At 43.7% G+C, this 27,176-nt stretch overlaps 1 protein-coding gene across 1 annotated transcript in view; it reads right to left on the bottom strand.

Moving 5' to 3' along the window:
- LOC311116219 (divergent protein kinase domain 2A-like) overlaps positions 1-26,084 on the bottom strand; it is a 37,678-nt gene extending 11,594 nt beyond the window's left edge. The window contains exon 1 of the mRNA XM_084191337.1: positions 25,630-26,084. The gene's annotated coding sequence lies outside the window, so the exon portion shown is untranslated. The remainder of the gene's footprint in view (positions 1-25,629) is intronic.
- Between the last annotated feature and the right edge of the window lie 1,092 nt (positions 26,085-27,176).

Below are 27,176 nucleotides of genomic sequence, written 5' to 3'. Positions count from 1 at the left end.
TAAACAAAATACCACACAGCAGCAAGATTTGGGGCCCATTGCCACGAGAAAAGGTCAACCAGTGAGTCAGAAACACCAACGAAATATATCATATATTTATCTGCCTATTTATTTCCACCATTCATACATTCTACTATTTGCACATTGTCACAATAGCTTGTAACATTTTAGATAATGTTATGCTACATTTATTTACCACTAATAATAATAATGTTTAAATGTTGTTATACTCTTGAAATATCCCATGTGTGTAATGTTTACTGTTAATGTCTGATTGTTTTTGTTTCATTCGCTTTGCTGGTTTTTGTCATCGTTGTTTTTCTAAACATGTTGCCATGCCAATAAAGCCAGGTTGAATGAGAGCGAAGAAGAGAGCGGGAGAGAGGGAGAGATCGTTGGTCCTGAGGCGAAGTGTGAAAGTATCTGTTAGTGAGGTTCAGAGGGAGCGATGCAGAGCCAGGGGGATTGATAAGAACTCAGCACCGGAGAGGGAGAAGCCCAGCAATACATTCCCCTATTTAGGGTCGTTTCACCTAAAAAAAGGATTGACACCCACCATCTCAGATTGTTCTGAAATCGTTTAGCATTCCTTAAAATTATTTTGTTGAAATATAATTTCAAGGACAAACTGAATTACTTTCCATGGAGAACTGACTTGATTTGTGACGATGACCAAACAATTTATTTTCAAGAGCTAAATCTGTTCTTTTTACCCAAAGTTGCAAAGGAAATGTTGTGGTCTATTAAATAAACACAAGCGATGGATAAAAGAGTGTGCGGTAAAGCAGGAACAGTAGTCAACGCCTGGTATTTTCACACTGTTTTAAATGTTAAATAGTGCAAGAGACTTCAAATTACTAATTTCTCTGAACAGGAATTTAAAAAAATAAAAAATAAATTTAAAAAAAATCACCAGATTCACAGGGAATACATTTCATAGTATGGAGAACCAATACTCCAAGCCGCAGCTTCATACTACTTGTCAAACATGGAGAACTGATACTGAAACTGGTTGTTGAAATGACATGGAACGACTGCCCTAACAAAGACTCCGCACAAACCACTTGTCTGTGTTCTAGATAGAACCATGTTGTAGCAGAGCAGTAGCCCCTGCTCTGCTTAATGGCAATACAATATACAAGTGTCTTTGATAGATTCAATGGCTATGACCATGCAAATTGCCCATTCTCAATTAGAGCTCATTAATACATGGCTATTAAAAAGGGACGCCACAGACTTGAGAGGGAAACAGCTAATGAGCAGGAGAGGAGCTAGCAGATAACATGATTTGCGCGTGACGAACGCTCACTTCGAGGTGGCAGAGATATGAAGTGACACAGGGCTGGGAGGGAACAGCGAAGAGAGTAGCGGCTAACAGCGACGTAGTGGCTGGCTGAGTGGGAGAGAGCAGAGACACAGACCAGTCAGTGGAAATGTCACACCTCTGTGTCGGCAGACTGTAGCAGCAGTATGCTAAGCAAATTACTGAGAGGAAACTGTAATACCAAGCAGGCATTCACCCTGCAGCACTTCTCTTCTCCTCCTCAACAGTCAACCCTCATTCTACCAGACTAAAAAAAAAAATTGAATTAATGATTTAAGAAATTATGCACCCACCCATCTAGCACCTCCTTGCCATTCCAAGTAAAATACAAAAGTTCTCAACACAGAGAGAAAGCAACCTGCAGAATGTCTCATTTGCCAGTTCAATGCTGAATGAATCTCAATCCATTCCAAGGTGAAGGTGCACAGTACACGGAACAATTAACCAAATCATAGTTCAGGTATTTCCATAATAAAAAAACAAACAGAGGGAAAGCAGGGCAACACCTTTAACTCAATGAGTCCCACTGTCGAGCTCCATTTAAACATTGTGTGTTTGAGCTAAAGACTTCTGGGTTGTAACACTGGATTGATCTTTTGCATTTGGATCCCGAAGGGCCCCGTGTCCAGGTCTGTTATACAAAAACATCTGTAGAGTCAGAAAGATTTTAGCTCAATCCAATCTATAAAAAGCTGAGACTCATGAACATGCACGTGTAACATGTTCTGCTCTATGACACTCACAAGCTACACAAGACTCGTTAGAAGGTAAGGGGTTATTCTACATAGAAGATCATAGGGAATCCCAGGACATAGTGTCTATAATACTGTAATATAATATAATAATAATATAATATGCCATTTAGCAGACGCTTTTATCCAAAGCGACTTACAGTCATGCGTGCATACATTTTTGTGTATGGGTGGTCCCGGGGATCGAACCCACTACCTTGGCGTTACAAGCGCCGTGCTCTACCAGCTGAGCTACAGAGGACCACTGTAAGGGGTTCTTCTACATAGAAGATCATAGGGAATCCCAGGACATAGTGTCTATAATACTGAGTCGTTAGAAGGTAAGGGGTTCTTCTACATAGAAGATCATAGGGAATCCCAGGACATAGTGTCTATAATACTGTAAGGGGTTCTTTTTTCTACATAGAAAATCATAGGGAATCCCAGGACATAGTGTCTATAATACTGAGTCGTTAGAAGGTAAGGGGTTCTTCTACATAGAAGATCATAGGGAATCCCAGGACATAGTGTCTATAATACTGTAAGGGGTTCTTCTACATAGAAAATCATATGGAATCCCAGGACATAGTGTCTATAATACTGAGTCGTTAGAAGGTAAGGGGTTCTTCTACATACACTACCGTTCAAAAGTTTGGGGTCACTTAGAAATGTCCTTGTTTTCAAAAGAAAAGCATTTTTTTTTGTCCGTTAAAATAACATCAAATTGATCGGAAATACAGTGTAGACATTGTTAATGTTGTAAATGGCTATTGTAGCTGGAAACGGCTGATGTTTAATGGAATATCTACATAGGCGTACAGAGGCCCATTATCAGCAACCATCAGTCCTGTGTTCCAATGGCACATTGTGTTTGCTAATCCAAGTTTATCATTTTAAAAAGGCGAATTGATCATTAGAAAACCCTTTTACAATTATGTTAGCATAGCTGAAAACTGTTGTGCTGATAAAGAAGCAATAAAACTGGCCTTCTTGAGACTAGTTCAGTATCTGGAGCATCAGCAATTGTGGGTTCGATTACAGGCTCAAAATGGCCAGAAACAAATAACTTTCTTCTGAAACTCATCAGTCTATTCTTGTTCTGAGAAATGAAGGCTATTCCACGTGAGAAATTGCCAAGAAACTGAAGATCTTGTACAACGCTGTGTACTACTCCCTTCACAGAACAGCGCAAACTGGCTCTAACCAGAATAGAAAGAGGAGTGGGAGGCCCCGGTGCACAACTGAGCAAGAGGACAAATACATTAGTGTCTAGTTTGAGAAACAGGTGCCTCACAGGTCCTCAACTGGCAGCTTCATTAAATAGTACCCGCAAAACACCAGTCTCAACGTCAACAGTGAAGAGGCGACTCCGGGATGCTGACCTTCTAGGCAGACTGGCCAATAAAAAGAAAATATTAAAATGGGCAGTCTGAGATATGGCTTTTTCTTTGCAAATGCCAAGAAGGTAAGCATCCCGGAGTCGCCTCTTCACTGTTGACGTTGAGACTGGTGTGAACGAGAGCGCGAGAACGAGCGAGAGAGAGAACGAGAGAGGGAGCGAGAACGAGAGAGAGAGAACGAGTACGAGAGAGAACGAGAGAGGGAGGACCACAAGAGGTAAAAACCAAATGTTGATAAGAAGTCTCAAAAGGGTTGGCTGCCTGACTGTCTTCTAATACAGAGAGAGTTAGGAGTCAATTGCTGCAGAGGAACAATTGAACATCCCCTGTCCGGTATGATCTCTATTCAAGTACCATTGATCATGTGAACACAGAATTTATGCAGCAGATTAGTAGAATGAATGTAGCAGGTTAGTAGAGCTGCATCCCATCTAGCCATAAACGCAGGCCCAGATCAGGAGGGAGATCTAAGGTGCGTTCAGTTCGCTTGAACGTTCGCTACTTTGCGGAACGATTTGTACTGAACGACACGTTTCCCCAAAACATTATTGTACGTTCTTGAACAGACTTTTGGTTCGCTTACTTTTGGTGGGTATGGATTGAAGCAATTAGTGACCGTTTTTTTTTTTTTTTTTTTTTTAAATGGGTAGTGGCCATGCCGACAGCGTTCCCATGTCGACAGCGTTCCCCCAACCCCTCCCCGTTTTACAACTGGTACACCAATTGAACATTCCAGAACATAACAAAAAGGTACTGAACACAGCCCTGGGTGTGGGGGATCACCTTCATTATGAGCCTGACCTTTGATACTAATTACTAAGATGACACGCTGCAGGCCTGATCTGTGAAATCCCTCCTCATCTGTTCTCTGTTAACAGGAAGATGATTAAAATGTGTAAAAATAAATAAATAAAAAACAGGTTTAATGTGAAACGTGCGGTTGGTGATGGACTCCAGTTGATCCATGGCCCTTAACCTTTAGAAGGATTAAGCCTGTTTGAGCCTAAAAGCCTGAATACAATTGACTGTGACATTTAACCACCTGGCTGCCTCACACAGATAAAGGATAAAGGTCAAGACGTATTTAGCAAAATACATTCACCGGCCAGTTTATTAGGTACACCCATCTAGTACCGGGTCGGACCCCCCTTTACCTCCAGAACAGCCAGAGTTCTTCGGGGCATGGATTCTACAAGGTGTGCCATTCAAAACGTTGCTCAATTGGTATCAAGGGACCTAACTTGTGCCAGGAAAACATTCCCCACACCATTACACCACCAGCCTGTTTAATGAAAGTTCATAGAAGTAACAAGTAAAGGTAGACCTACTAATTAGTTCGTGTTTTTACTGACATCTATTTGGTTTATTAATTATTAAGTGATTGAAACACAAAAAAATCTCTGTTACCAAATTGGTAACAGAATTTCCGAAAAATCTGTCTGGGAACTAGGCCGTCAAACCACCGTTGGGTCACCTGCTACAGTTTCAACGTCTATGTTTCACAAGTCTGGACAGCACAGTAGAGTCCAGTGCAGTATACAGTGGGGAAAAAAGTATTTAGTCAGCCACCAATTGTGCAAGTTCTCCCACTTAAAAAGATGAGAGAGGCCTGTCATTTTCATCATAGGTACATGTCAACTATGACAGACAAAATGAGAAAAAAAATCCAGAAAATCACATTGTAGGATTTTTTATGAATTTATTTGCAAATTATGGTGGAAAATAAGTATTTGGTCAATAACAAAAGTTTCTCAATACTTTGTTATATACCCTTTGTTGGCATTGACACAGGTCAAACGTTTTCTGTAAGTCTTCACAAGGTTTTCACACACTGTTGCTGGTATTTTGGCCCATTCCTCCATGCAGATCTCCTCTAGAGCAGTGATGTTTTGAGGCTGTCGCTGGGCAACATGGACATTCAACTCCCTCCAAAGATTTTCTATGGGGTTGAGATCTGGAGACTGGCTAGGCCACTCCAGGACCTTGAAATGCTTCTTACGAAGCCACTCCTTCGTTGCCCGGGCGGTGTGTTTGGGATCATTGTCATGCTGAAAGACCCAGCCACGTTTCATCTTCAATGCCCTTGCTGATGGAAGGAGGTTTTCACTCAAAATCTCACGATACATGGCCCCATTCATTCTTTCCTTTACACGGATCAGTCGACCTGGTCCCTTTGCAGAAAAACAGCCCCAAAGCATGATGTTTCCACCCCCATGCTTCACAGTAGGTATGGTATTCTTTGGATGCAACTCAGCATTCTTTGTCCTCCAAACACGACGAGTTGAGTTTTTACCAAAAAGTTATATTTTGGTTTCATCTGACCATATGACATTCTCCCAATCCTCTTCTGGATCATCCAAATGCATTCTAGCAAACTTCAGACGGGCCTGGACATGTACTGGCTTAAGCAGGGGGACACGTCTGGCACTGCAGGATTTGAGTCCCTGGTGGCGTAGTGTGTTACTGATGGTAGGCTTTGTTACTTTGGTCACAGCTCTCTGCAGGTCATTCACTAGGTCCCCCCGTGTGGTTCTGGGATTTTTGCTCACCGCTCTTGTGATCATTTTGACCCCACGGGGTGAGATCTTGCGTGGAGCCCCAGATCGAGGGAGATTATCAGTGGTCTTGTATGTCTTCCATTTCCTAATAATTGCTCCCACAGTTGATTTCTTCAAACCTAGCTGCTTACCTATTGCAGATGCAGTCTTCCCAGCCTGGTGCAGGTCTACAATTTTGTTTCTGGTGTCCTTTGACAGCTAATAATAATAATAAATAATATGCCATTTAGCAGACGCTTTTATCCAAAGCGACTTACAGTCATGCGTGCATACATTTTTGTGTATGGGTGGTCCCGGGGATCGAACCCACTACCTTGGCATTACAAGCGCCGTGCTCTACCAGCTGAGCTACAGAGGACCACGACAGCTCTTTGGTCTTGGCCATAGTGGAGTTTGGAGTGTGACTGTTTGAGGTTGTGGACAGGTGTCTTTTATACTGATAAGAAGTTCAAACAGGTGCCATTAATACAGGTAACGAGTGGAGGACAGAGGAGCCTCTTAAAGAAGAAGTTACAGGTCTGTGAGAGCCAGAAATCTTGCTTGTTTGTAGGTGACCAAATACTTTTTTTCCACCATAATTTGCAAATAAATTCATTAAAAATCTTAATGTGATTTTCTGGATTTTCTTTCCTCAATTTGTCTGTCATAGTTGACGTGTACCTATGATGAAAATTACAGGCCTCTCTCATCTTTTTAAGTGGGAGAACTTGCACAATTGGTGGCTGACTAAATACTTTTTTTCCCCACTGTAGTAAAGTAAAAAGGTTGAGTAGAACATAGTTCAGTACAGTGCTGTGCACGCCTGCAGAGTAGAGAACAGTACAGTAAAGAAATCTAGAGTTGAGTACGGTATGTAATGTAGTTTACTGTGCTGTACTGCGATGTCCAAACTTGTGTTACGTCGACGTTTGGGCGGGGGTGCTTATTAAAATAATAGCCAGTGTGTAGAATACCCAAATATGTAATGGAGGATATTGTACATTTCTACCTTTTGTGTTCCTATTCTCACCATGAAGAGCACGACATTCTTATCCATCATTATGTATTGCTGTATAGCACAGATCAGGGACCCATGATGAAATTCCATTACCGCACTTCCGTTACCGGGTGTAAATCCAAGGTGTCATGTCATAGCCGACACCACGTTCTTTCTGCAGACTTCTTTGAATCTTGCTCTCGGACTCACATATTGCTGTTCACTGGACCTTATGATCACTCAGCTGCACAGCTGATGCCTGCTGGACTGTTCCTTTACACGGTACCCTGTCCTGTTTATTCTGTTTAGCCTCAGCCCAAACTTTATCACCATTACCAGTTGTTGTCTTAGCTCTCTCTAATAACACCTGTGATTGCTTTATGCCTCTCTCCCATGTCAATATGCCTTGCCTATTGCTGTTCCAGTTAGTTCTTATTATACAATTTCACTGTAGAACCCCAAGTCCCTCTCAAACTGCCTCAAATAGCTGCTTTGTTCCACCCCCCCATACACGCAGAGACCAGCTCAATCGGTGCCTCCAGTGATGCTCTCTCTTTCATTGTTACCCAACGCTTAGGCTTACCTCCACTGTACTCATATCCTTCCATATCCTTGTCTGTACATAATGCCCTGAATATATTCTACAACGCCCGGAAATCTGCCCCCTTTATTCTCTGTACCCAACGCACTAGAAGACCAGTTCTTAAAGCCTTTAGCCGTATCCTTATTCTAGTCCTCCTCTGTTCCTCTGGTGATGTAGAGGCTAACCCAGGCCCAGTAGCCCCCAGTATCACTCCTACTCCCCAGGCGCTATCATTTGTTTACTTTTGTAACCATAAAAGCCTTGGTTTCTTGCATGTTAACATCAGAAGCTTCCTCCCTAAGTTTGAGATATTCACTGCGTTAGCAAACTCCGCCAACCCTGATGTTCTAGCAGTGTCTGAATCCTGGCTTAGGAAGGCCACCAAAAATTCTGACATTTCCATCCCCAACTATAACATTTTCCGTCTAGATAGAACTGCCAAAGGGGGTGGAGTTGCAATCTACTGTAGAGATAGCCTGCAGAGCTCTATCATACTATCCAGGTCTGTGCCCAAACAGTTTGAGCTTCTAAAAACCCACCTTTCCAGAAATAAGTCTCTCACTGTTGCCGCTTGCTACAGACCCCCCTCAGCCCCCAACTGTGCCCTGGACACCATATGTGAATTGATTGTCACCCATTTATCCTTCGAGTTCGTACTGCTTGGTGACCTAAATTGGGATATGCTTAATACCCCGGCCATCCTACAATCTAAACTAGATGCCCTCAATCTCACACAAATTATCAACAAACCTACCAGGTACAACCCTAAATCCGTAAACATGGGTACCCTCATAGATATCATCCTGACTAACTTACCCTCTAAATACACCTCCGCTGTCTTCGACCAGGATCTCAGCGATCACTGCCTTATTGCCTGCGTCCGTAACGGGTCCGCGGTCAAAAGACCACCCCTCATCACTGTCAAACGCTCCCTAAAACACTTTAGCGAGCAGGCCTTCCTAATTGACCTGGCCCAGGTATCCTGGATGGATATTAACCTCATTCCGTCAGTAGAGGATGCCTGGTTGTTCTTTAAAAGTAATTTCCTCTCAATCTTAAATAAACATGCCCCATTCAAAAAATACAGAACTAAGAACAGATATAGCCCCTGGTTCTCCTCAGACTTGACTGCCCTTGACCAGCACAAAAACATCCTGTGGCGTACTGCATTAGCATCAAATAGCCCCCGCGATATGCAACTTTCCAGGGAAGTTAGGAACCAATATACACAAGCCGTTAGGAAAGCAAAGGCTAACTTTTTCAAGCAGAAATTTGCATCCTGTAGCAATAACTCCAAGAATCTTTGGGACACTAAAGTCCATGGAGAATAAGAGCAACTCCTCCCAGCTGCACACAGGCTAGGAAACACTATCACCACCGATAAATCTACAATAATCGAGAATTTCAACAAGCATTTTGCTACTGCTGGCCATGCTTTCCACCTGGCTACCACTACCCCGGCCACCAGCTCTGCACCCTCCGCTGCAACTTGCCCATGCCCCCCCGCTTCTCCTTCACACAAATTCAGACAGCTGATGTTCTGAAAGAGCTGAAAGATATGGACCCCTACAAATCTGGGCTAGACAATCTGGACCCTTTCTTTCTAAAACTAGCCGCCGAAATTGTCGCAACCCCTATTACTAGCCTGTTCAACCTCTCTTTCGTAACATCTGAGATCCCCAGAGATTGGAAAGCTGCCGCGGTCATCCCCCTCTTCAAAGGGGGTGACACTCTAGATCCAAACTGTTACAGACCTATATCCATCCTGCCCTGCCTTTCGAAAATTGTTGAAAGCCAAGTTAACAAACAGATCACCGACCATTTCGAATCCATGCAATCCGGTTACCGAGCTGGTCATGGGTGCACATCAGCCACGATCAAGGTCCTAAACGATATTATAACCGCAATCGATAATAGACAGTACTGTGCAGCCGTCTTCATCGACCTGGCCAAGGCTTTCGACTCAGTCAATCACCACATTCTTATTGGCAAATAGCCTTGGTTTCTCAAATGACTGCCTCGCCTGGTTCACCAACTACTTTTCAGATAGAGTTCAATGTGTCCAATTGGAGGGCCTGTTGTCTGGACCTATGGCAGTCTCTGGGGGTGCCACAGGGTTCAATTCTTGGGCCGACTCTTTTCTCCGTGTATATCAATGATGTCGCTCGCTCTTGCTGCTGGTGACGCTCAGATCCACCTCTACGCAGACGACACCATTTTGTATACATCTGGCCCTTCATTGGACACTGTTAACAAACCTCCAAACAAGCTTCAATGCCATACAACACTCCTTCAGTAGCCTCCAACTGCTCTTAAACACTAGTAAAACTAAATGCATGCTCTTCAATCGAACGCTGCTGGCACCCGCCCACCCGACTAGAATCACCACTCTCGACGGGTCTGACCTAGAGTATGTGGACAACTACAAATACCTAGGTGTCTGGTTAGACTGTAAACTCTCCTTCCAGACTCACATTAAGCATCTCCAATCCAAAGTTAAATCTAGAAATCAGCTTCCTATTTCGCAACAAAGCCTCCAGGCCATCTATAAATCACTTCTAGGCAAATCCCCGCCTTATCTTAGCTCATTGGTCACCATAGCAACACCCACCCGTAGTCTGCGCTCCAGCAGGTATACTGGCCAAAGCCAACACCTCCTTTGGCCGCCATTCCTTCCAGTTCTCTGCTGCCAATGACTGGAACGAACTGCAAAAATCTCTGAAGCTGGAGACACTTATCTCCCTCACTAACTTTAAGCATCAGTTGTCAGAGCACCTTACCGATCACTGCACCTGTACACAGCCATTCTGAAATTAGCCCACCCAACTACCTCATCCCTATATTGTTATTTATTTTGCTCATTTGTACCCCAGTATCTCTATTTGCACATCTATCATTCCAGTGTTAATACTAATTGTAATTATTTTGCACTATGGCCTATTTATTGCCTTACCTCCATAACATTTGAACACTGTATATATATGTATATTTTCTGTTGTATTTTTTACTTTGTTATGTTTTACCCCATATGTAACTCTGTGTTGTTGTTTTTATCACACTGCTTTGTTTTATCTTGGCCAGGTCACAGTTGTAAATGAGAACTTGTTCTCAACTGGCTTACCTGGTTAAATAAAGGTGACATAAAAAATAACTTAACTCAGAGTAGGGATGGGCATTAGAAATTATTTCACTATTAAAAATATAGATTTTTTTTCTGACATATGAAGTGTCAAAATGCATGTTTTAAAAAAACATTACTGTTCCACTTCAAATGGGGACTTGTTTCAGCACAGACGGGTTAGGGAGGGGCGCGAGAGGAGCAGGTATGTCTGACACAGTGTGCTAGAAAGGCTAATTGAGCAGCTAGCTACAGTAGCCAGCTAAATTAGCCAGCTAGCTAGATAATGTAACAAAAAAAAAAATTACAAGGCTAAGTTAGCTAGCTAGCTAAAGTAACAAGGCTAAGCTAGCTAGCTAAAGTAACAAGGCTAAGCTCGCTAGCTAAAGTAACAAGGCTAAGCTAGCTAGCTAAAGTAACAAGGCTAAGCTAGCTAGCTAAAGTAACAAGCCTAATTGAGGATATTTTGCTGAGCTTCCCGTCCTTGTCTACAAAAACAAAATTCATATGAAACAACAGCCTACCTGTTGGTTGATCCTTGTAGCCTACTCCTTCTCATTTAACCACCTTAATTCTGTAATTGTAATTCCTTTTTGTATTGATTTGAAATCTCTCACTTCACTTGCTACACATGGAGCCTCTGAATGTAGTGCTGCTCTGATTGGCCGACAACAACAAGTACATCTTATTTATGGGGCACACTCAGAGCTGGCTGCCTGGCCAAACTGACCAATCGGGGGAGAAGGGCCTTGGTCAGGGAGGTGACCAAGAATCTGATGGTCACTCTGACAGAGCTCCAGAGTTCCTCTGTGGAGATTGGATAACCTTCCAGAAGGACAACCCTCTTTGCAGCACTCCACCAATCAGGCCTTTATGGTAGTGTGGCCAGACGGAAGCCACTCCTCAGTAAAAGGCACAAGACAGCCCGCTTGGAGTTTGCCAAAAGGAACCTAAAGACTCTCAGACCATGAGAAACAAGATTCTCTGGTCTGATGAAACCAAGATTGAACTCTTTGGCCTGAATGCTAAGCTTCACATCTGAAGGAAACAGTGAAGCATGGTGGTGGCAGCAACATCATGCTGTGGGGATGTTTTTCAGCGGCAGGGACTGGGAGACTAGTCAGGATCGAGGCAAAGATGAACAGAGCAAAGTACAGACAGATCCTTGATGAAAACCTGCTCCAGAGCACCGAAGACCTCAGACTGGGACAAAGGTTCACCTTCCAACAGGACAGCGACCCTAAGCACACAGCCAAGACAACACAGGAGTGGCTTCAGGACAAGTCTCTGAATGTCCTTGAGTGGCCCAGCCAGAGCCCGGACTTAAACCCGATCGAACATCTCTGGAGAGAACTGAAATAGGCGTGCAGCAACGCTCCCCATCCAACCTGACAGAGCTTAAGAGGATCTGCAGAGAAGAATGGGAGAAACTCCCCAAATACAGGTGTGTCAAGCTTGTAGCATCATACCCAAGAAGACTCAAGGCTGTAATCACTACCAAAGGTGCTTCAACAATGTACTGAGTAAAAGGTCTGAATACTTAAATGTGATATTTCAGTTAATTTTTTATTACATTTGCAAACACTTCTAAAAACCTGTTTTTGCTTTGTCGTTATGGGGTATTGTGTGTAGATAGATTGATGATACGGGGCGGCAGGTAGTTTAGTGGTTAAGAGCGTTGTGCCAGTAACCGAAAGGTCGCTGGTTCTAATCCCCGAGCCGACTAGGTGAAAAAAATGGCACAACCCTAATTACTCCATAAAATAGGAATTTAGAACACCCAAAGAAAACATTCCTAAATTAAACTCTTCAATGTATCTTTTTAATACAGTAATATTGTTTGAGTTTGAGGTTCCCGAAATCAGCTCTAACTTCAGAAAATAATCCCACAACGCCCGCAGTCAGTGTCACACAGTGAGGGGAACAAAAATAATCCATGCTCACCCTTCATATACTCATGAATTATTTTTATTTTATTTTTATGTGAGGGGGGAATAACACTTGTGGGTTAGTAGTATGGAGCTAGATAGCTAGGATAGCTAGCAATTGTATTTTTATTCATCAAGATGGGCTTTACATGGTAGCAGGGTGTAGCAACACTTGGCCACGCAAATGAAACACTTTGTAAAAAGTGGGATACATTTGTGCGAATGAGGCGGGCGCATATTTCATCATTGAGAACTTCCATGGCTATCAACAATCGAAGGAGGGTTTCGGCAAAATATTGCTTTTCAAAGTGGATGCTGTCCCCTACCAACAACGTGGTTATAATGTAACACGACCTGCAGCAGCAGAGAGAGCAAAATCAGGGCTTCACCAGTTAAAGAGCTAATCGCTAACTAGCTATAGCGCTACCGCATTTAGCTCACGTCTCCCATCTAAATAACACTGATTAACGCTAAAGCATCCTAATTAACAGCTAGCTTCTGGTAGCTAACTGCTGGTGCTATCATACTATAGCAGAGAAACTCATTCCATTGAGGGCCTAGTGTCTGCAGGTTTTTAGTTTTTAGTTTCAATTAAGACCTAGACAACCAGGTTAGTGACCTTAATTCAATCAATCAAGTACAGGAGAGAAAACCCCGAAGACCGTGGTATGAGTTTGACACATGTACTAGAGATAGCACAAGCCTATGGGCCAATAGTCGTTTTGGTCACGACAGAGGTCAATGTTTCTGTATAGAGTCCTGTGGCTGGGGCCGAAACTGTGTTTGTGTGTGTGGATGGGCAGGCTAAACCAAAATGCGACTGTATTAGATTGTGGATCTGTTGGCATTTCAGAAATAAAGAGTCAGGTTCTCTTTAGAGGGGAGGATTGTGGCTTTTTGCTCAAATGGGAAAGTGTATTTTTTGATCTTAGAATCAATGTTCTCACAGGCATCATCTAACATGTTGGCATCAGCTAACGTTAGCTTGCTATAGCTAGCTATCCTCTTCCTCCGTTTCTGAATTAATTTGTGGCTGTTTCTTTCAAGCTGGCAAAATAGATGAGCTAGATTTTGTTTGTGTACTGCCATATGTCGATAACATTGCTAGCCAAGTTTGTCACTGGTATGGGATAGTCAATATCCCAAACCTAGCCAGCTAGACAGGGAGCTAAAACCGGGGAGAGAGGGAGTAGAGAATTCACTTTCCGTTTCATCTGCTGCTTGCTTGATAATGTTCACTCAAATAGGTTTTTACACATGTAATTAATGAAAATTAGATTTGTATTCTATTACGATTGTAACTGTGTCAATGTGTTGTGAATATTGTAGAGAAATCCTCACAGCCATTTTCCATCCTAAAATGTTAAGTACAACTTTGTGCGCACCAGCTTACCACGTACAGTAGGCTCACCGTGTGAGTCATCAAAAATTACGATCTTGCGTGCAGGCCTTTTCCGGCAGTCTTCGTGGCTTTTATATGTGGGGGAGCATAAAATTGTACAATTGTAAACTAACAAAATAATTGTTTAAGTTAGAACCCCCATGTTAGTTAGTATAACTTTTACAACCAACTACATACATATCTGATAGGGCCCTTAATCTGCTACCGGGATTTACATTGGTATACACCATCAAGGAAACACTGTTTGGAGCGAGTGCCAAATTACCTCTTAACAGAACTGCGGCCAAAAAAGAAGAACAGTTTCAGAGCACACTGAAGTATGTACGGTGCTGCTGAATGAATGAATGAATGAATGCTGACAACGCAAAGCAGGAGAGAAAGAACCGGAATCAAAGTAGAGGCCGACTCCTCATACAGGGAGGGGAAGATGAGTCGAGTGTTCAGAGAGAGAGAGTTTGAGTCAGAGAGTTTGGCGGATGTTAGGAGACACAAAACGGCTTATTACCGAGACAGACAAGACACCAGACAAGACACCAGAAGAACAGAGGGGGCAACATGTCACGATGGCTTTAAACAGAATGACAAAAGGGTAACAACGATGAAAGAAGAGGAGGAGAGAATAGGTGCAAAATGACTTCCTGTCTAAAGAAACCAATCTTTTAAGTTAGACAGTTTGACCTGAATAGAGAGAAGTGAAAGGGCTGTGTGAATGAAGAGGCTCTGCTTGTGTAGGACCACATGATCAGATAACAGCATGTATGGCTACTCCTCCCTTCGCTAACCGTTTCCCTCTCACAGTCTGTCAGTCACCACCTGAGGCTAAACCTCATCATTATATCATCGAACCAGGGCAGAAGGGAAACATGCTTGATTAATTCCATTGGTACGGTACTAGAGAGAGAAAGAAAGAGAGAGAGAGAATAGAGTAGAATTAAAGTGCAAGAGTTGAATGAAGACAGAAAGAGAAAGGAGAGTGTAGACTAGTAGGCCTAAAAGCTGACAGATGGAGAAAGGGAGATGGAGAAAGGGAGATGGAGAAAGGGAGATGGAGAAAGGGAGATGGAGAAAGACAGATGTTTCGTCAAGGATCTCTTTGTACGTTCATCTTTCAATCTTGGTTTCATCAGACCAGATAATCTTGTTTCTCATGGTCTGAGAGTCCTTTAGGTGCCTTTTGGCAAACTCCAAGCGGGCTGTCATGTGCCTTTTACTGAGGAGTGGCTTTCGTCTGGCCACTCCACCGTAAAGACCTGATTGGTGGAGTGCTGCAGAGATGGTTGTCCTTCTGGAAGGTTTACCCATCTCCACAGAGGAACTCTGTCAGAGTGACCATCGGTTTCTTGGTCACCTCCCTGAACAAATGCCCTTCTTCCCTGATCACTCAGTTTGGACGGGCGGCCAGCTCTAGGAAGAGTCTTGGTGGTTCTAAACTTCTTCCATTTAAGTCTGATGGAGACCACTGTGTTCTAGGGGACCTTCAATGCTGAAGAAATGTTTTGGTACCATTCTCCAGATCTGTGCCTCGACACAATCCTGTCTCGGAGCTCTATGGACAATTCCTTCGACCTCATGGCTTGGTTTTTGCTCCGACATGCACTGCCAACTGTGGGACCTTAAATAGACTTTTTGGTTTGTCATTATGGGTTATTGTGTGTAGACTGATTAGGAAGAGCATTAATTTAATCTGTTTTAGAATAAGGCTGTAACGTAACAAACTGTGGAAAAAGTCAAGGGGTCTGACTACTTTCCAATTGCACTGTATGTGCTGCGATTTAATGTTCCAAAAATATTGCTCAACATATGTCTGCTGCAAAGAGAGCATGAGAAAACTAGTTTTGATAAAAGTACTGAAAACATGTTGGCTCACTATTTAAAAAGATGAGAACAAGATAAAAGATGAAAATGAAAGGACTAGTGCTACTTACAGTAGCCAAAATAATAAATAAAACAGTGCATTCGGAACGTATTCAGACCCCTTGACTTTTTCCACATTTTGTTACTTATTCTAAAATTGATTAAATTTCTTCTTTTTTTCCTCATCAAGCTACCCAGAAGAATGCTTATGTAAATGTGATATTTCAGTTTTCAATGTTTAATACATTTCCAAAAATGTATAATAAACCGTTTTTGCTTCGTCTTTATGGGGTAGTGTGTAGATTGATGAGGGAAAGACGATCTGCAGAGAAGAATGGGAGAAACTCCCCAAATACAGGCGTGCCAAGCTTTACAGATCGATACTTGAAGTCAAATATCAATATAATATCATCAAAAGCAAGAAGTTATATTGCGATATGTAACTATGGATTTTTCCCCCATCCATAAGGGTCCCTCTGCCTCTCTTCAAATCACATTGTGCTGCGAGAGCTGGAATGGAGAACTACAGTTGCCAATGTTATCGACTTGGGGAGTCAATAATGTTAAATCACAAAAATCATCCACAGCACAGACAGATCGAGAGAGAACCCTCAGTCCGCTCCTCCAGCTAGCCTCGAACACTGATGGATGGGAGGAGGAGACAGAAACACTAATGAAAGGCTCACATCAACACCATTATCCCAGAATTTGTAGACCCACTCCAATTTGCATACTGCCCCAACAGATCCACAGCTGAAGCAATCTCTATTGCACTCCACACTGCCCTTTCACACCTGGACAAAAAGGAACACCTACGTGAGAATGCTGTTCATTGACTACAGCTCAGCATTCAACACCATAGTGCCCTCAAAGATCATCACTAAGCTAAGGACCCTGGGACTAAACACCTCCCTCTGCAACTGGATCCAGGACTTCCCAACGGGCCGCCCCCAGGTGGTAAGGGTAGGTAACAACACATCTGCCACTCTGATCCTCAACACGGGGCCCCTCAGGGGTGCGTGCTCAGTCCCCTCCTGTACTCCCTGTTCACTCATGACTTCATGGCCAGGCACAACTCCAACACCATCATTACGTTTGCAGACGACACAACAGTGGTAGGCCTGATCACCGACAACGATGTGGTGCCAGGATAACAACCTCTCCCTCAACGTTATCAAGACAAAGGAGATGATTGTGGACTACAGGAAAAAGAGGACCGAGCACGCCCCCATTATCATTGACGGGGCTGTAGTGGAGCAGGTTGAGAGATACTTGGTGTCCACATCACCAACAAACTATCATGGTCCAAACACACCAAGACAGTCGTGAAGAGGGCACGACAAAGCCTATTCCCCCTCAGGAGACTGAAAAGATTTGGCATGGGTCCTCAGATCCTCAAAATGTTATACAGCTGCACAATCAAGAGCATCCTGACTGGTTGCATCACTGCCTGGTATGGCAACTGCTCGGCCTCCGACCGCAAGGCACTACAGAGGGTAGTCCGTACGGCCCAGTATATCACTGGGGCCAAGCTTCCTGCCATCCAGGACCTCTATACCAGGCGGTGTCAGAGGAAGGCCCTCAAAATTGTCAAAGACTCCAGCCACCCTAGTCATAGACTGTTCTCTCTGCTACCGCACGGCAAGCAGTACCGGAGCGCCAAGTCTAGGTCCAAAAGGCTCCTTAACAGCTTCTACCCCCAAGCCATAAGACTCCGGAACAGCTAATCAAATGGCTATCTGGACTATTTGCATTGTCCCCCTTTAAGTTTTTCTTAAAACTGCATTGTTGGTTAAGGGCTTGTAAGTAAGCATTTCACTGTTGTATTCGGTGCATGTGACAAAAATGTATTTGAATGGAAAATTGAGTCCACCAATTAGCAATGTCCCCTAACAAACAAGGTTCCATTTGTCTCCCGCTTGAACCCAAATAACAGCAGATTTAATGAGAACATCAATGTAGCCATGTAGCCATCAAGGCATCTGCTGCTTTAAACTGTTTGGGATGATAGAGGGTCCAGTTACCAAAATTACCTATTTTAAACGTTGGCCCAGTGATCAAAATTACGTATTTTAAACGTTGGTCCAGTTACCAAAATTACCTATTTTAAACGTTGGTCCAGTTACCAAAATTACGTATTTTAAACGTTGGCCCAGTTACCAAAATTACCTATTTTAAACGTTGGTCCAGTTACCAAAATTACGTATTTTAAACGTTGGCCCAGTTACCAAAATTAAGTATTTTAAACGTTGGCCCAGTTAACAAAATTACGTATTTTAAACGTTGGCCCAGTGATCAAAATTACGTATTTTAAACGTTGGCCCAGTTCCCAAAATGAAGTATTTTAAACGTTGGCCCAGTTACCAAAATTACGTATTTTAAACGTTGGCCCAGTGATCAAAATTACGTATTTTGAACGTTGGCCCAGTGATCAAACGTCGGATGGTGCTCACTGGGGACCCTGAACTCATATATTTGCCGATACAGTGTTAGGCTGTTGATTTGAATACGTCAACAGTTGTAAATGTCTGCAGATGAAGGGTCATTGTTTTAGTTTGTACTAGAACGGCTAGATGAATATCAGTACCCCAAGCCAATTTGTCATATAGCCCTTAGACGACCTGCCTGTGTAGCTTAATACTGACGTCTGACTGGTAGTCAATCTGTCATTACAGATAAACTGCATCTGCTGATTAAAACATGCGTCTGACAGACAGTATTATGGACCTTTCATTAATACACTATAGCCTAATTAGGGAATTAACTTATTCTTGGAAGATTAACAACATGAATTCCCCAGGTAGTACATTACTTAGGCTGCGTCTTATGCATTTTAATCTCTCTGTACCATGGAACAGAACTCTTCCAGCGGGAAAACATATTCTGAGATGTAGGAAGGGAGGGAGGGAGGGAGGGTTGAGTGTTCTTTAATGTTTATTTCCCTTTTGTTTACGGTCTATTCCATTTGCTTTGGCAATGTAAACATACATTTCCCATGCCAATAAAGCCATTTGAATTGAATTGAGAGAGAGAGAGACAGAGAGAGGGGGCGAGAGAGAGAGAGAGGGCGAGAGAAAGAGAGAGGGGGCGAGAGAAAGAGAGAGGGGGCGAGAGAAAGAGAGAGAGACGGGGCGAGAGAGAGAGAGACGGGGCGAGAGAGAGAGAGAGGGGGCGAGAGAGAGAGAGAGACGGGGCGAGAGAGAGAGAGAGACGGGGCGAGAGAGAGAGAGAGACGGGGCGAGAGAGAGAGAGACGGGGCGAGAGAGAGACGGGAGAGAGAGAGAGAGAGACGGGGCGAGAGAGACACGGGGCGAGAGAGAGAGAGAGACACGGGGCGAGAGAGAGAGACGGGGCGAGAGAGAGAGAGAGACGGAGAGAGAGAGAGAGAGACGGAGAGAGAGAGACGGGGCGAGAGAGAGAGAGAGACGGGGCGAGAGACGAGAGAGAGAGAGAGACGAGAGAGAGAGAGAGACGGGGTGAGAGAGAGAGGGGGAGAGAGAGAGGGGGCGAGAGAGAGAGAGAGAGAGACGGGGCGAGAGAGAGAGAGAGACACGGGGCGAGAGAGAGAGAGAGACACGGGGCGAGAGAGAGAGAGACGGGGCGAGAGAGAGAGAGACGGGGCGAGAGAGAGAGAGAGACGGGGCGAGAGAGAGGAGAGAGGGGGAGACGGGGCGAGAGAGAGAGAGAGAGAGACGGGGCGAGAGAGAGAGAGAGAGAGACGGGGCGAGAGAGAGAGAGAGAGAGACGGGGCGAGAGAGAGAGAGAGAGAGACGGGCGAGAGAGAGAGAGAGAGAGACGGGGCGAGAGAGAGAGAGAGAGAGACGGGGCGAGAGAGAGAGAGAGAGACGGGGCGAGGAGAGAGAGAGAGAGACGGGGCGAGAGAGAGAGAGAGAGAGACGAGAGAGAGACGGAGAGAGAGAGAGAGAGAGACGGGGCGAGAGAGAGACGAGAGAGAGAGGGGGCGAGAGAGAGAGACGAGAGAGAGAGGGGGCGAGAGAGAGAGGGGGGGGGCGAGAGAGAGAGACGGGGCGAGAGAGAGAGAGACGGGGCGAGAGGGAGAGAGAGACGGGGGCGAGAGGGAGAGAGAGAGAGACGGGGCGAGAGGGAGAGAGAGAGAGACGGGGCGAGAGGGAGAGAGAGAGAGACGGGGCGAGAGGGAGAGAGAGAGAGAGACAGGGCGAGAGAGAGAGAGAGAGACAGGGCGAGAGGGAGAGAGAGAGACGGGGCGAGAGGGAGAGAGAGAGCGAGAGGGAGAGAGAGAGAGAGAGAGAGAGAGAGAGGGAGAGGGCGAGAGGGAGAGAGAGAGACGGGGCGAGAGGGAGAGAGAGACGGGGCGAGAGGGAGAGAGAGACGGGGCGAGAGGGAGAGAGAGACGGGGCGAGAGGAGAGAGAGACGGGGCGAGAGGGAGAGAGAGACGGGCGAGAGGGAGAGAGAGACGGGGCGAGAGGGAGAGAGAGACGGGGCGAGAGGGAGAGAGAGACGGGGCGAGAGGGAGAGAGAGACTGGGCGAGAGGGAGAGAGAGACGGGGCGAGAGGGAGAGAGAGAGAGAGACGGGGCGAGAGGGAGAGAGAGAGAGACGGGGCGAGAGGGAGAGAGAGAGAGACGGGGCGAGAGGGAGAGAGAGAGAGACGGGGCGAGAGGGAGAGAGAGAGACGGGGCGAGAGGGAGAGAGAGAGAGACACGGGGCGAGAGGGAGAGAAGAGAGAGACACGGGGCGAGAGGGAGAGAGAGAGAGACGGGGCGAGAGGGAGAGAGAGAGAGACGGGGCGAGAGGGAGAGAGAGAGAGACGGGGCGAGAGGGAGAGAGAGAGAGACGGGGCGAGAGGGAGAGAGAGAGAGACGGGGCGAGAGGGAGAGAGAGAGAGAGAGAGAGAGAGAGAGAGAGAGAGAGACAGGGCGAGAGGGAGAGAGAGACGGGCGAGAGGGAGAGAGAGAGAGAGAGAGAGGAGAGAGAGGGAGAGGGCGAGAGGGAGAGAGAGAGACGGGGCGAGAGGGAGAGAGAGAGAGACGGGGCGAGAGGGAGAGAGAGACGGGGCGAGAGGGAGAGAGAGACGGGGCGAGAGGGAGAGAGAGACGGGGCGAGAGGGAGAGAGAGACGGGGCGAGAGGGAGAGAGAGACGGGGCGAGAGGGAGAGAGACGGGCGAGAGAGGGAGAGAGAGACGGGGCGAGAGGGAGAGAGAGAGACGGGGCGAAGGGAGAGGAGAGAGAGACGGGGCGAGAGGGAGAGAGAGAGAGAGACGGGGCGAGAGAGGGAGAGAGAGAGAGACGGGGCGAGAGGGAGAGAGAGAGAGACGGGGGCGAGAGAGAGAGAGAGAGAGAGACGGGGCGAGAGGGAGAGAGAGAGAGACGGGGCGAGAGGGAGAGAGAGAGAGACGGGGCGAGAGGGAGAGAGAGAGAGACGGGGCGAGAGGGAGAGAGAGAGAGACGGGGCGAGAGGGAGAGAGAGAGAGACGGGGCGAGAGGGAGAGAGAGAGAGACGGGGCGAGAGGGAGAGAGAGAGAGACGGGGCGAGAGGGAGAGAGAGAGAGACGGGGCGAGAGGGAGAGAGAGAGAGACGGGGCGAGAGGAGAGAGAGAGAGACGGGGCGAGAGGGAGAGAGAGAGAGAGAGAGACGGGACGAGAGGGAGAGAGAGAGAGAGACGGGGCGAGAGGGAGAGAGAGACGGGGCGAGAGGGAGAGAGAGAGAGACGGGGCGAGAGGGAGAGAGAGACGGGGCGAGAGGGAGGGAGTGCGAGGAACACAGCAGAATGAATCAGGCAGAACCAGACTTGGCTGAAAACATCAGCGTACTTTTATAGTTGACTGGCCGGTCAAACCAGCAACACAAAAAGCTCTCTCTTAGTTTCCTACCCTGTTATGGAAGATTTATAGTTAGTTCTCTATTCACTGAGCTGTTAAGACAAATCTTTAAAGGTTTATTATGAAATACTCCCAATACAGATGAATGTAATAAGCACAACAAACAACGTTCCTCTTCCTTCCTATTTCCAAATCAGACAGAAGTTTGCACTTACTTATTCATTTGATCTAGAAGGTGATTACAGAAATCATCATTGGTAAACATGCCCTTATGTTGATATTGGTAATTGCAGTTATTTTTTCAGATCAAGATTTTCAGTCTGATTTTCAAAGTGAGATTTTCTGTCTGATTGGTGCCCACATGTACGCACGAAAACACACACACACAGACACACTTAAGAGATTAATACAAAGCTCATCTGCAATCAAATTCGAGGTCGGCTCTGTGGAATCCTGTTACGTTGCTCTAAGCGTCTGAAAACTGTGCCAAGAAAATTCTAAACCAATTTGTGAGGCTGTCTGTTCCTTCTTGCCTTACAAGCGCCGCTGTTTCTTCAAATGGGAGCCTGTCGCAAGCTTCCCAGTCGAAACCGTTTGGGCATGTATTCTGAAAACCTTTTTGCTACGTTTTTGTTCATTTTGGTGTTCTGAAGTTGTTTTTTGTCGGGCTGTCTGTGCCAAGAAAAATTCAAAGTCTACGCCCCTTTTGTTGGTGATTGGTCAACAGTACTACTCCTAGTAGGTAGGGATGGGTATGTGTCTAAACTCCATCTTTAACCAGAGATACAAAATACATTTTTTTTTTTTTTTAAGAGTCAGATACTGCACAACTACTTGGTGGAATGTGCTTTGTAGTTTGTTCCAAAAAATGTCTTGACGACGTTGATTTGCTTCGACTCTAGTGTTCCATTTGTACATGTGCATTCGCGGGGCACAACAAATACGAAACCAAGGCAAACATCACACAGTTCTTCTTTCCTAAATTCCCTTTCCCCTCAGTGTCTCACTCAATTGCGTTCCGACCACTACCTCTACACACCCGTGCTGAGTTTGCACACAAGCTCCCGTTAGGCCTACAGAAATAAATGGCTATTAAAAAACAGTGGGCCTCTAACTGATGAGATACACAAGTGACATTCCTTGCCAAATAATGACAGTTTTTTTTTTTTTATCACAAATTCAAAATGGACTGGTTGATTGATGTAGGGAAATACGCGGTCCAACAACGTGCTGCAGTTTTGGAATGACTGCACCAAGTCTATTTTCAGCTTAGGCTACTTTTCAAACTGCTAGTGGCATTTAGAACTGGTTAGCCAAGGTTATAACCCCCCTAAACATAGACAGGGTCCACATTGAAAATACGCAAAAACATTAGTTTGATAAAGAGCGTATTTATCAGAATCATGAAGCCTAGGCCTACTCACTAAACAGATGTCTTGGCCTTAATTCATCCCCATGCAGTGTTCAATGTAGAATTTTTATTCCGTTTGGAAAAACTCCAAAGAACAGGAAGAATAAACTAAATCTAACGTCTGTAAGCCTATATCGGAAATACAGATTTTTGGTTTGTAACCCTGAAAAAAAAAAAAAAAAAAAAAGTATTTCAACGTGCCAAACTAAGTACAGTTATCACTGATAATAACTGTTCTAAAAATGCAACACATCCATCAATTCTCACTGGCAACTTTTTTCATTTGGAAAAATATTATATTCTGTTACACTACATCATGTTTTTACTATAAAATAGGTGTATTGACTGTAATAAGGGCTTGAGAAATAAGCGTCTTGTCTGCTAAATGAACAAAACAAGACTATGCCGTTGCACAGCCACAGGCTTCTACCTGCAAGCGCGTCACTGCTGAGGTTACTGCCTTTATGAACGTTCTGTTCCATTATATAATATAACCTGTTGATATGACTTGTGTTCCAGGATATACTATAACCAGTTGATATTACTTGTGTTCCAGGAAATACTATAACCAGTTGATATTACTTGTGTTCCAGGAAATACTATAACCAGTTGATATTACTTGTGTTCCATTATATACTATAACCAGTTGATATGACTTGTGTTCCAGGAAATACTATAACCAGTTGATATGACTTGTGTTCCAGGATATACTATAACCAGTTGATATTACTTGTGTTCCAGGAAATACTATAACCAGTTGATATTACTTGTGTTCCAGGAAATACTATAACCAGTTGATATTACTTGTGTTCCAGGATATACTATAACCAGTTGATATTACTTGTGTTCCATTATATACTATAACCAGATGATATGACTTGTGTTCCAGGAAATACTATAACCAGTTGATATTACTTGTGTTCCATTATATACTATAACCAGTTGATATGACTTGTGTTCCAGGATACACTATAACCAGTTGATATGACTTGTGTTCCAGGATTTAATATAACCAGTTGATATGACTTGTGTTCCAGGAAATACTATAACCAGTTGATATGACTTGTGTTCCAGGATACACTATAACCAGTTGATATGACTTGTGTTCCAGGAAATACTATAACCAGTTGATATTACTTGTGTTCCAGGAAATACTATAACCAGTTGATATTACTTGTGTTCCAGGATATACTATAACCAGTTGATATGACTTGTGTTCCAGGATATACTATAACCAGTTGATATTACTTGTGTTCCAGGATACACTATAACCAGTTGATATGACTTGTGTTCCAGGATTTAATATAACCAGTTGATATGACTTGTGTTCCAGGAAATACTATAACCAGTTGATATGACTTGTGTTCCAGGATACACTATAACCAGTTGATATGACTTGTGTTCCAGGAAATACTATAACCAGTTGATATTACTTGTGTTCCAGGAAATACTATAACCAGTTGATATTACTTGTGTTCCAGGATATACTATAACCAGTTGATATGACTTGTGTTCCAGGATATACTATAACCAGTTGATATTACTTGTGTTCCATTATATACTATAACCAGTTGATATTACTTGTGTTCCAGGATACACTATAACCAGTTGATATGACTTGTGTTCCAGGATTTAATATAACCAGTTGATATTATGGTTTCAATAAATTAAATGTCAATTGTATTTTATTGACTGAATATGAGGCAATTTAGCAATTAGGATTTGTTATCTGTAATGGTTATGATAAATTAGGCAAATTACCACTTTTCCTGCACTAAACTACGTAGAATGGAAACTAGTTACAACTCCCTACTCCATTGCACATTTTGGGCTTGATCTGATTTATCTCTAGAGGAACCGTGCAATGTGTGCGGTTAGCACTAGTTATGAGAGATGACTAGTTCTCCTGCACATTTTTCACTTGAGAAATACGGCAACAAACATCTTACATGTAAAAGTGTGCGGCTAAGACCTTACAGATAAAAATGTATTACAGATTTCTTGATTTATCTTAGATTAATTTCGACTATTTTAATTTAGTGTATACTGCTATGTTGTTGCTACGGTATCTCAAGAGGGACTAACAGTAATATAGCCGCTTTTTTTATTTATTTTTATTGTTCAAGCCGAGGTCTTTAGGGAAGCACAGACATTTCCTTCGCCAAGCAGACAGTTCTGCCAGGAGCAAACCAAACCTGTGTATTCCGACACCATTAGACAACGTTAACGTTGAAGTTGCAACGACACGGTATCAACAGTAGACGTCTTTGACTACTATATTACATTAGGCTACAGGATAATTGAGTAAGTTATAACTATGTTTTCCCTAATAGCAAATTGGGCTAATTATTGGAAGACCTTTGGATGATTTAGTTACTAAACTTCTGGATAAGGACACTGAATAACGTTTACTATGGAAGTTATTGTTCGCGCAACAGACAGTCTACTGTCAAATGTCACTGGGAAACTTTTTAAAGTCTACTCTGCTGTTGATTTGGAAAGGTATTGTTTTTAAAAAGATTGTAAAAACTGCGAAACAAACCTGTACGACTTCTTGTTCACTCTGAGCGGTGGATCAGTTTGTCTGTATCATTCTTCTTTTAAAGTTGCAGCTACTATCTCCGCGGAGATCAGTTACTTTGCATCACCAGCGATAACAGTAGAAAGAAGATGTTCATTCCGTGCACGATATAAATCGCTACTGAGTGAATCTCGCACAAGCTTCCCATTCCAGACTCGCATTGAAACAAGCCAGCTAGCCTGCTAGCTAGTGAAATAAACAGTTGTGAATTTTGGCTCTTAACTCTTCGTCTACCGGATCTTTCAGATTGGCCGCCGCGGTCCTTTTTCACAAAATGTAATAATATCTGTGATGTGCATTAGTATCCATATTTATCCGGTTTCCGAGTGTTGGTCCGCGTACGCACAGTATTCTATTCTCCCGTCTGTGTAGACAGATTGCTCACTCCTCTCCAACATTACCACAATAGATTCTGTTCCGACTTTTTCAACACCAAACGTTTAGTATTTCCGACAGTCGTTGTCACTTTGCGACATGGCCAAAGATTATCTATTATATCGACAAGATAGTCGAGTGACCACTCTACCAATGGAAATACATGACCTCAAAGATAGAGGGCAGGCGGGAGGAGGATCAAATGGGACCATTCTAGCCAATAAGAGAGCAGAAACGCGTGTGAACAACTGGGCACAACTCCTATATGAATACGTTTAAATTTTTTCAGCGAGGTAAAATTAGTTGAGTATTCAACAGCTATTTCACCAAGCATGCCATCCATGACTATGAACATGTCATGTTCTGAATCTGGGCAGGATGGAGAACCATCCACAACTTTTATTGTTGAATTGTTTTTTGTTTTAAATTAAGATTTTGGATTTCAAATCTTCAATAGCTCTTAAACAAATCCTTCTATGACTATGAAAATGATATATTCGGAATCATGGGAAGATGGAGAACAATCCACACTTTTATTTTGTAGAAAACATATATATATTTTTTTTTATTATGGATTTCAATCTTCAAAGCGCTTAAACAAAGTGACTATTAAAAATGACTATTAAAATGACTACTAAAATGACTGATAAAGTTATTCTTAAAATGACTATTCAAATTAATTACTAAAAAGACTATTAAGGTGACTATTAAAGTGACTATTAAAATTACTATAAAAATGACTGATTCTGAATATGGGGAGGATGGAACACAATGCACACCTTTTTTTCTAAACATTTTGATTTATTTCATGCAATTTTTGATTGTACCTTTCAAGGTGCTATTCTTTTCTTTTCTTTCATAATGTTTTTCTTTTCAGATTGTTGATTTGATCTTTTAATGGAGCTATGCGCAGTTATTTTCTTTATATGGTGTAAAACTCTACTGCAGTCTACTGTTATTAAATGTTTTGGTTTATTACTCTTTTTTTTTTATTTCCCCCCCCCTCCCCCCCAAAAGGTGGGATTGTTCTCCATCCTAACGCTGATTAACCCCCCCCCAAAAGGTGGGATTGTTCTCCATCCTAACCCTGATTCCCCCCCCCCCCAAAAGGTGGGATTGTTCTCCATCCTAAC

The sequence above is a fragment of the Coregonus lavaretus genome, assembly GCF_964263955.1.
Source record: "Coregonus lavaretus genome assembly, contig: HAP1_SCAFFOLD_669, whole genome shotgun sequence".
In the NCBI taxonomy this organism is placed as follows: Eukaryota; Metazoa; Chordata; class Actinopteri; order Salmoniformes; family Salmonidae; genus Coregonus; species Coregonus lavaretus.
This window is presented reverse-complemented; position numbering and strand designations above follow the sequence as displayed.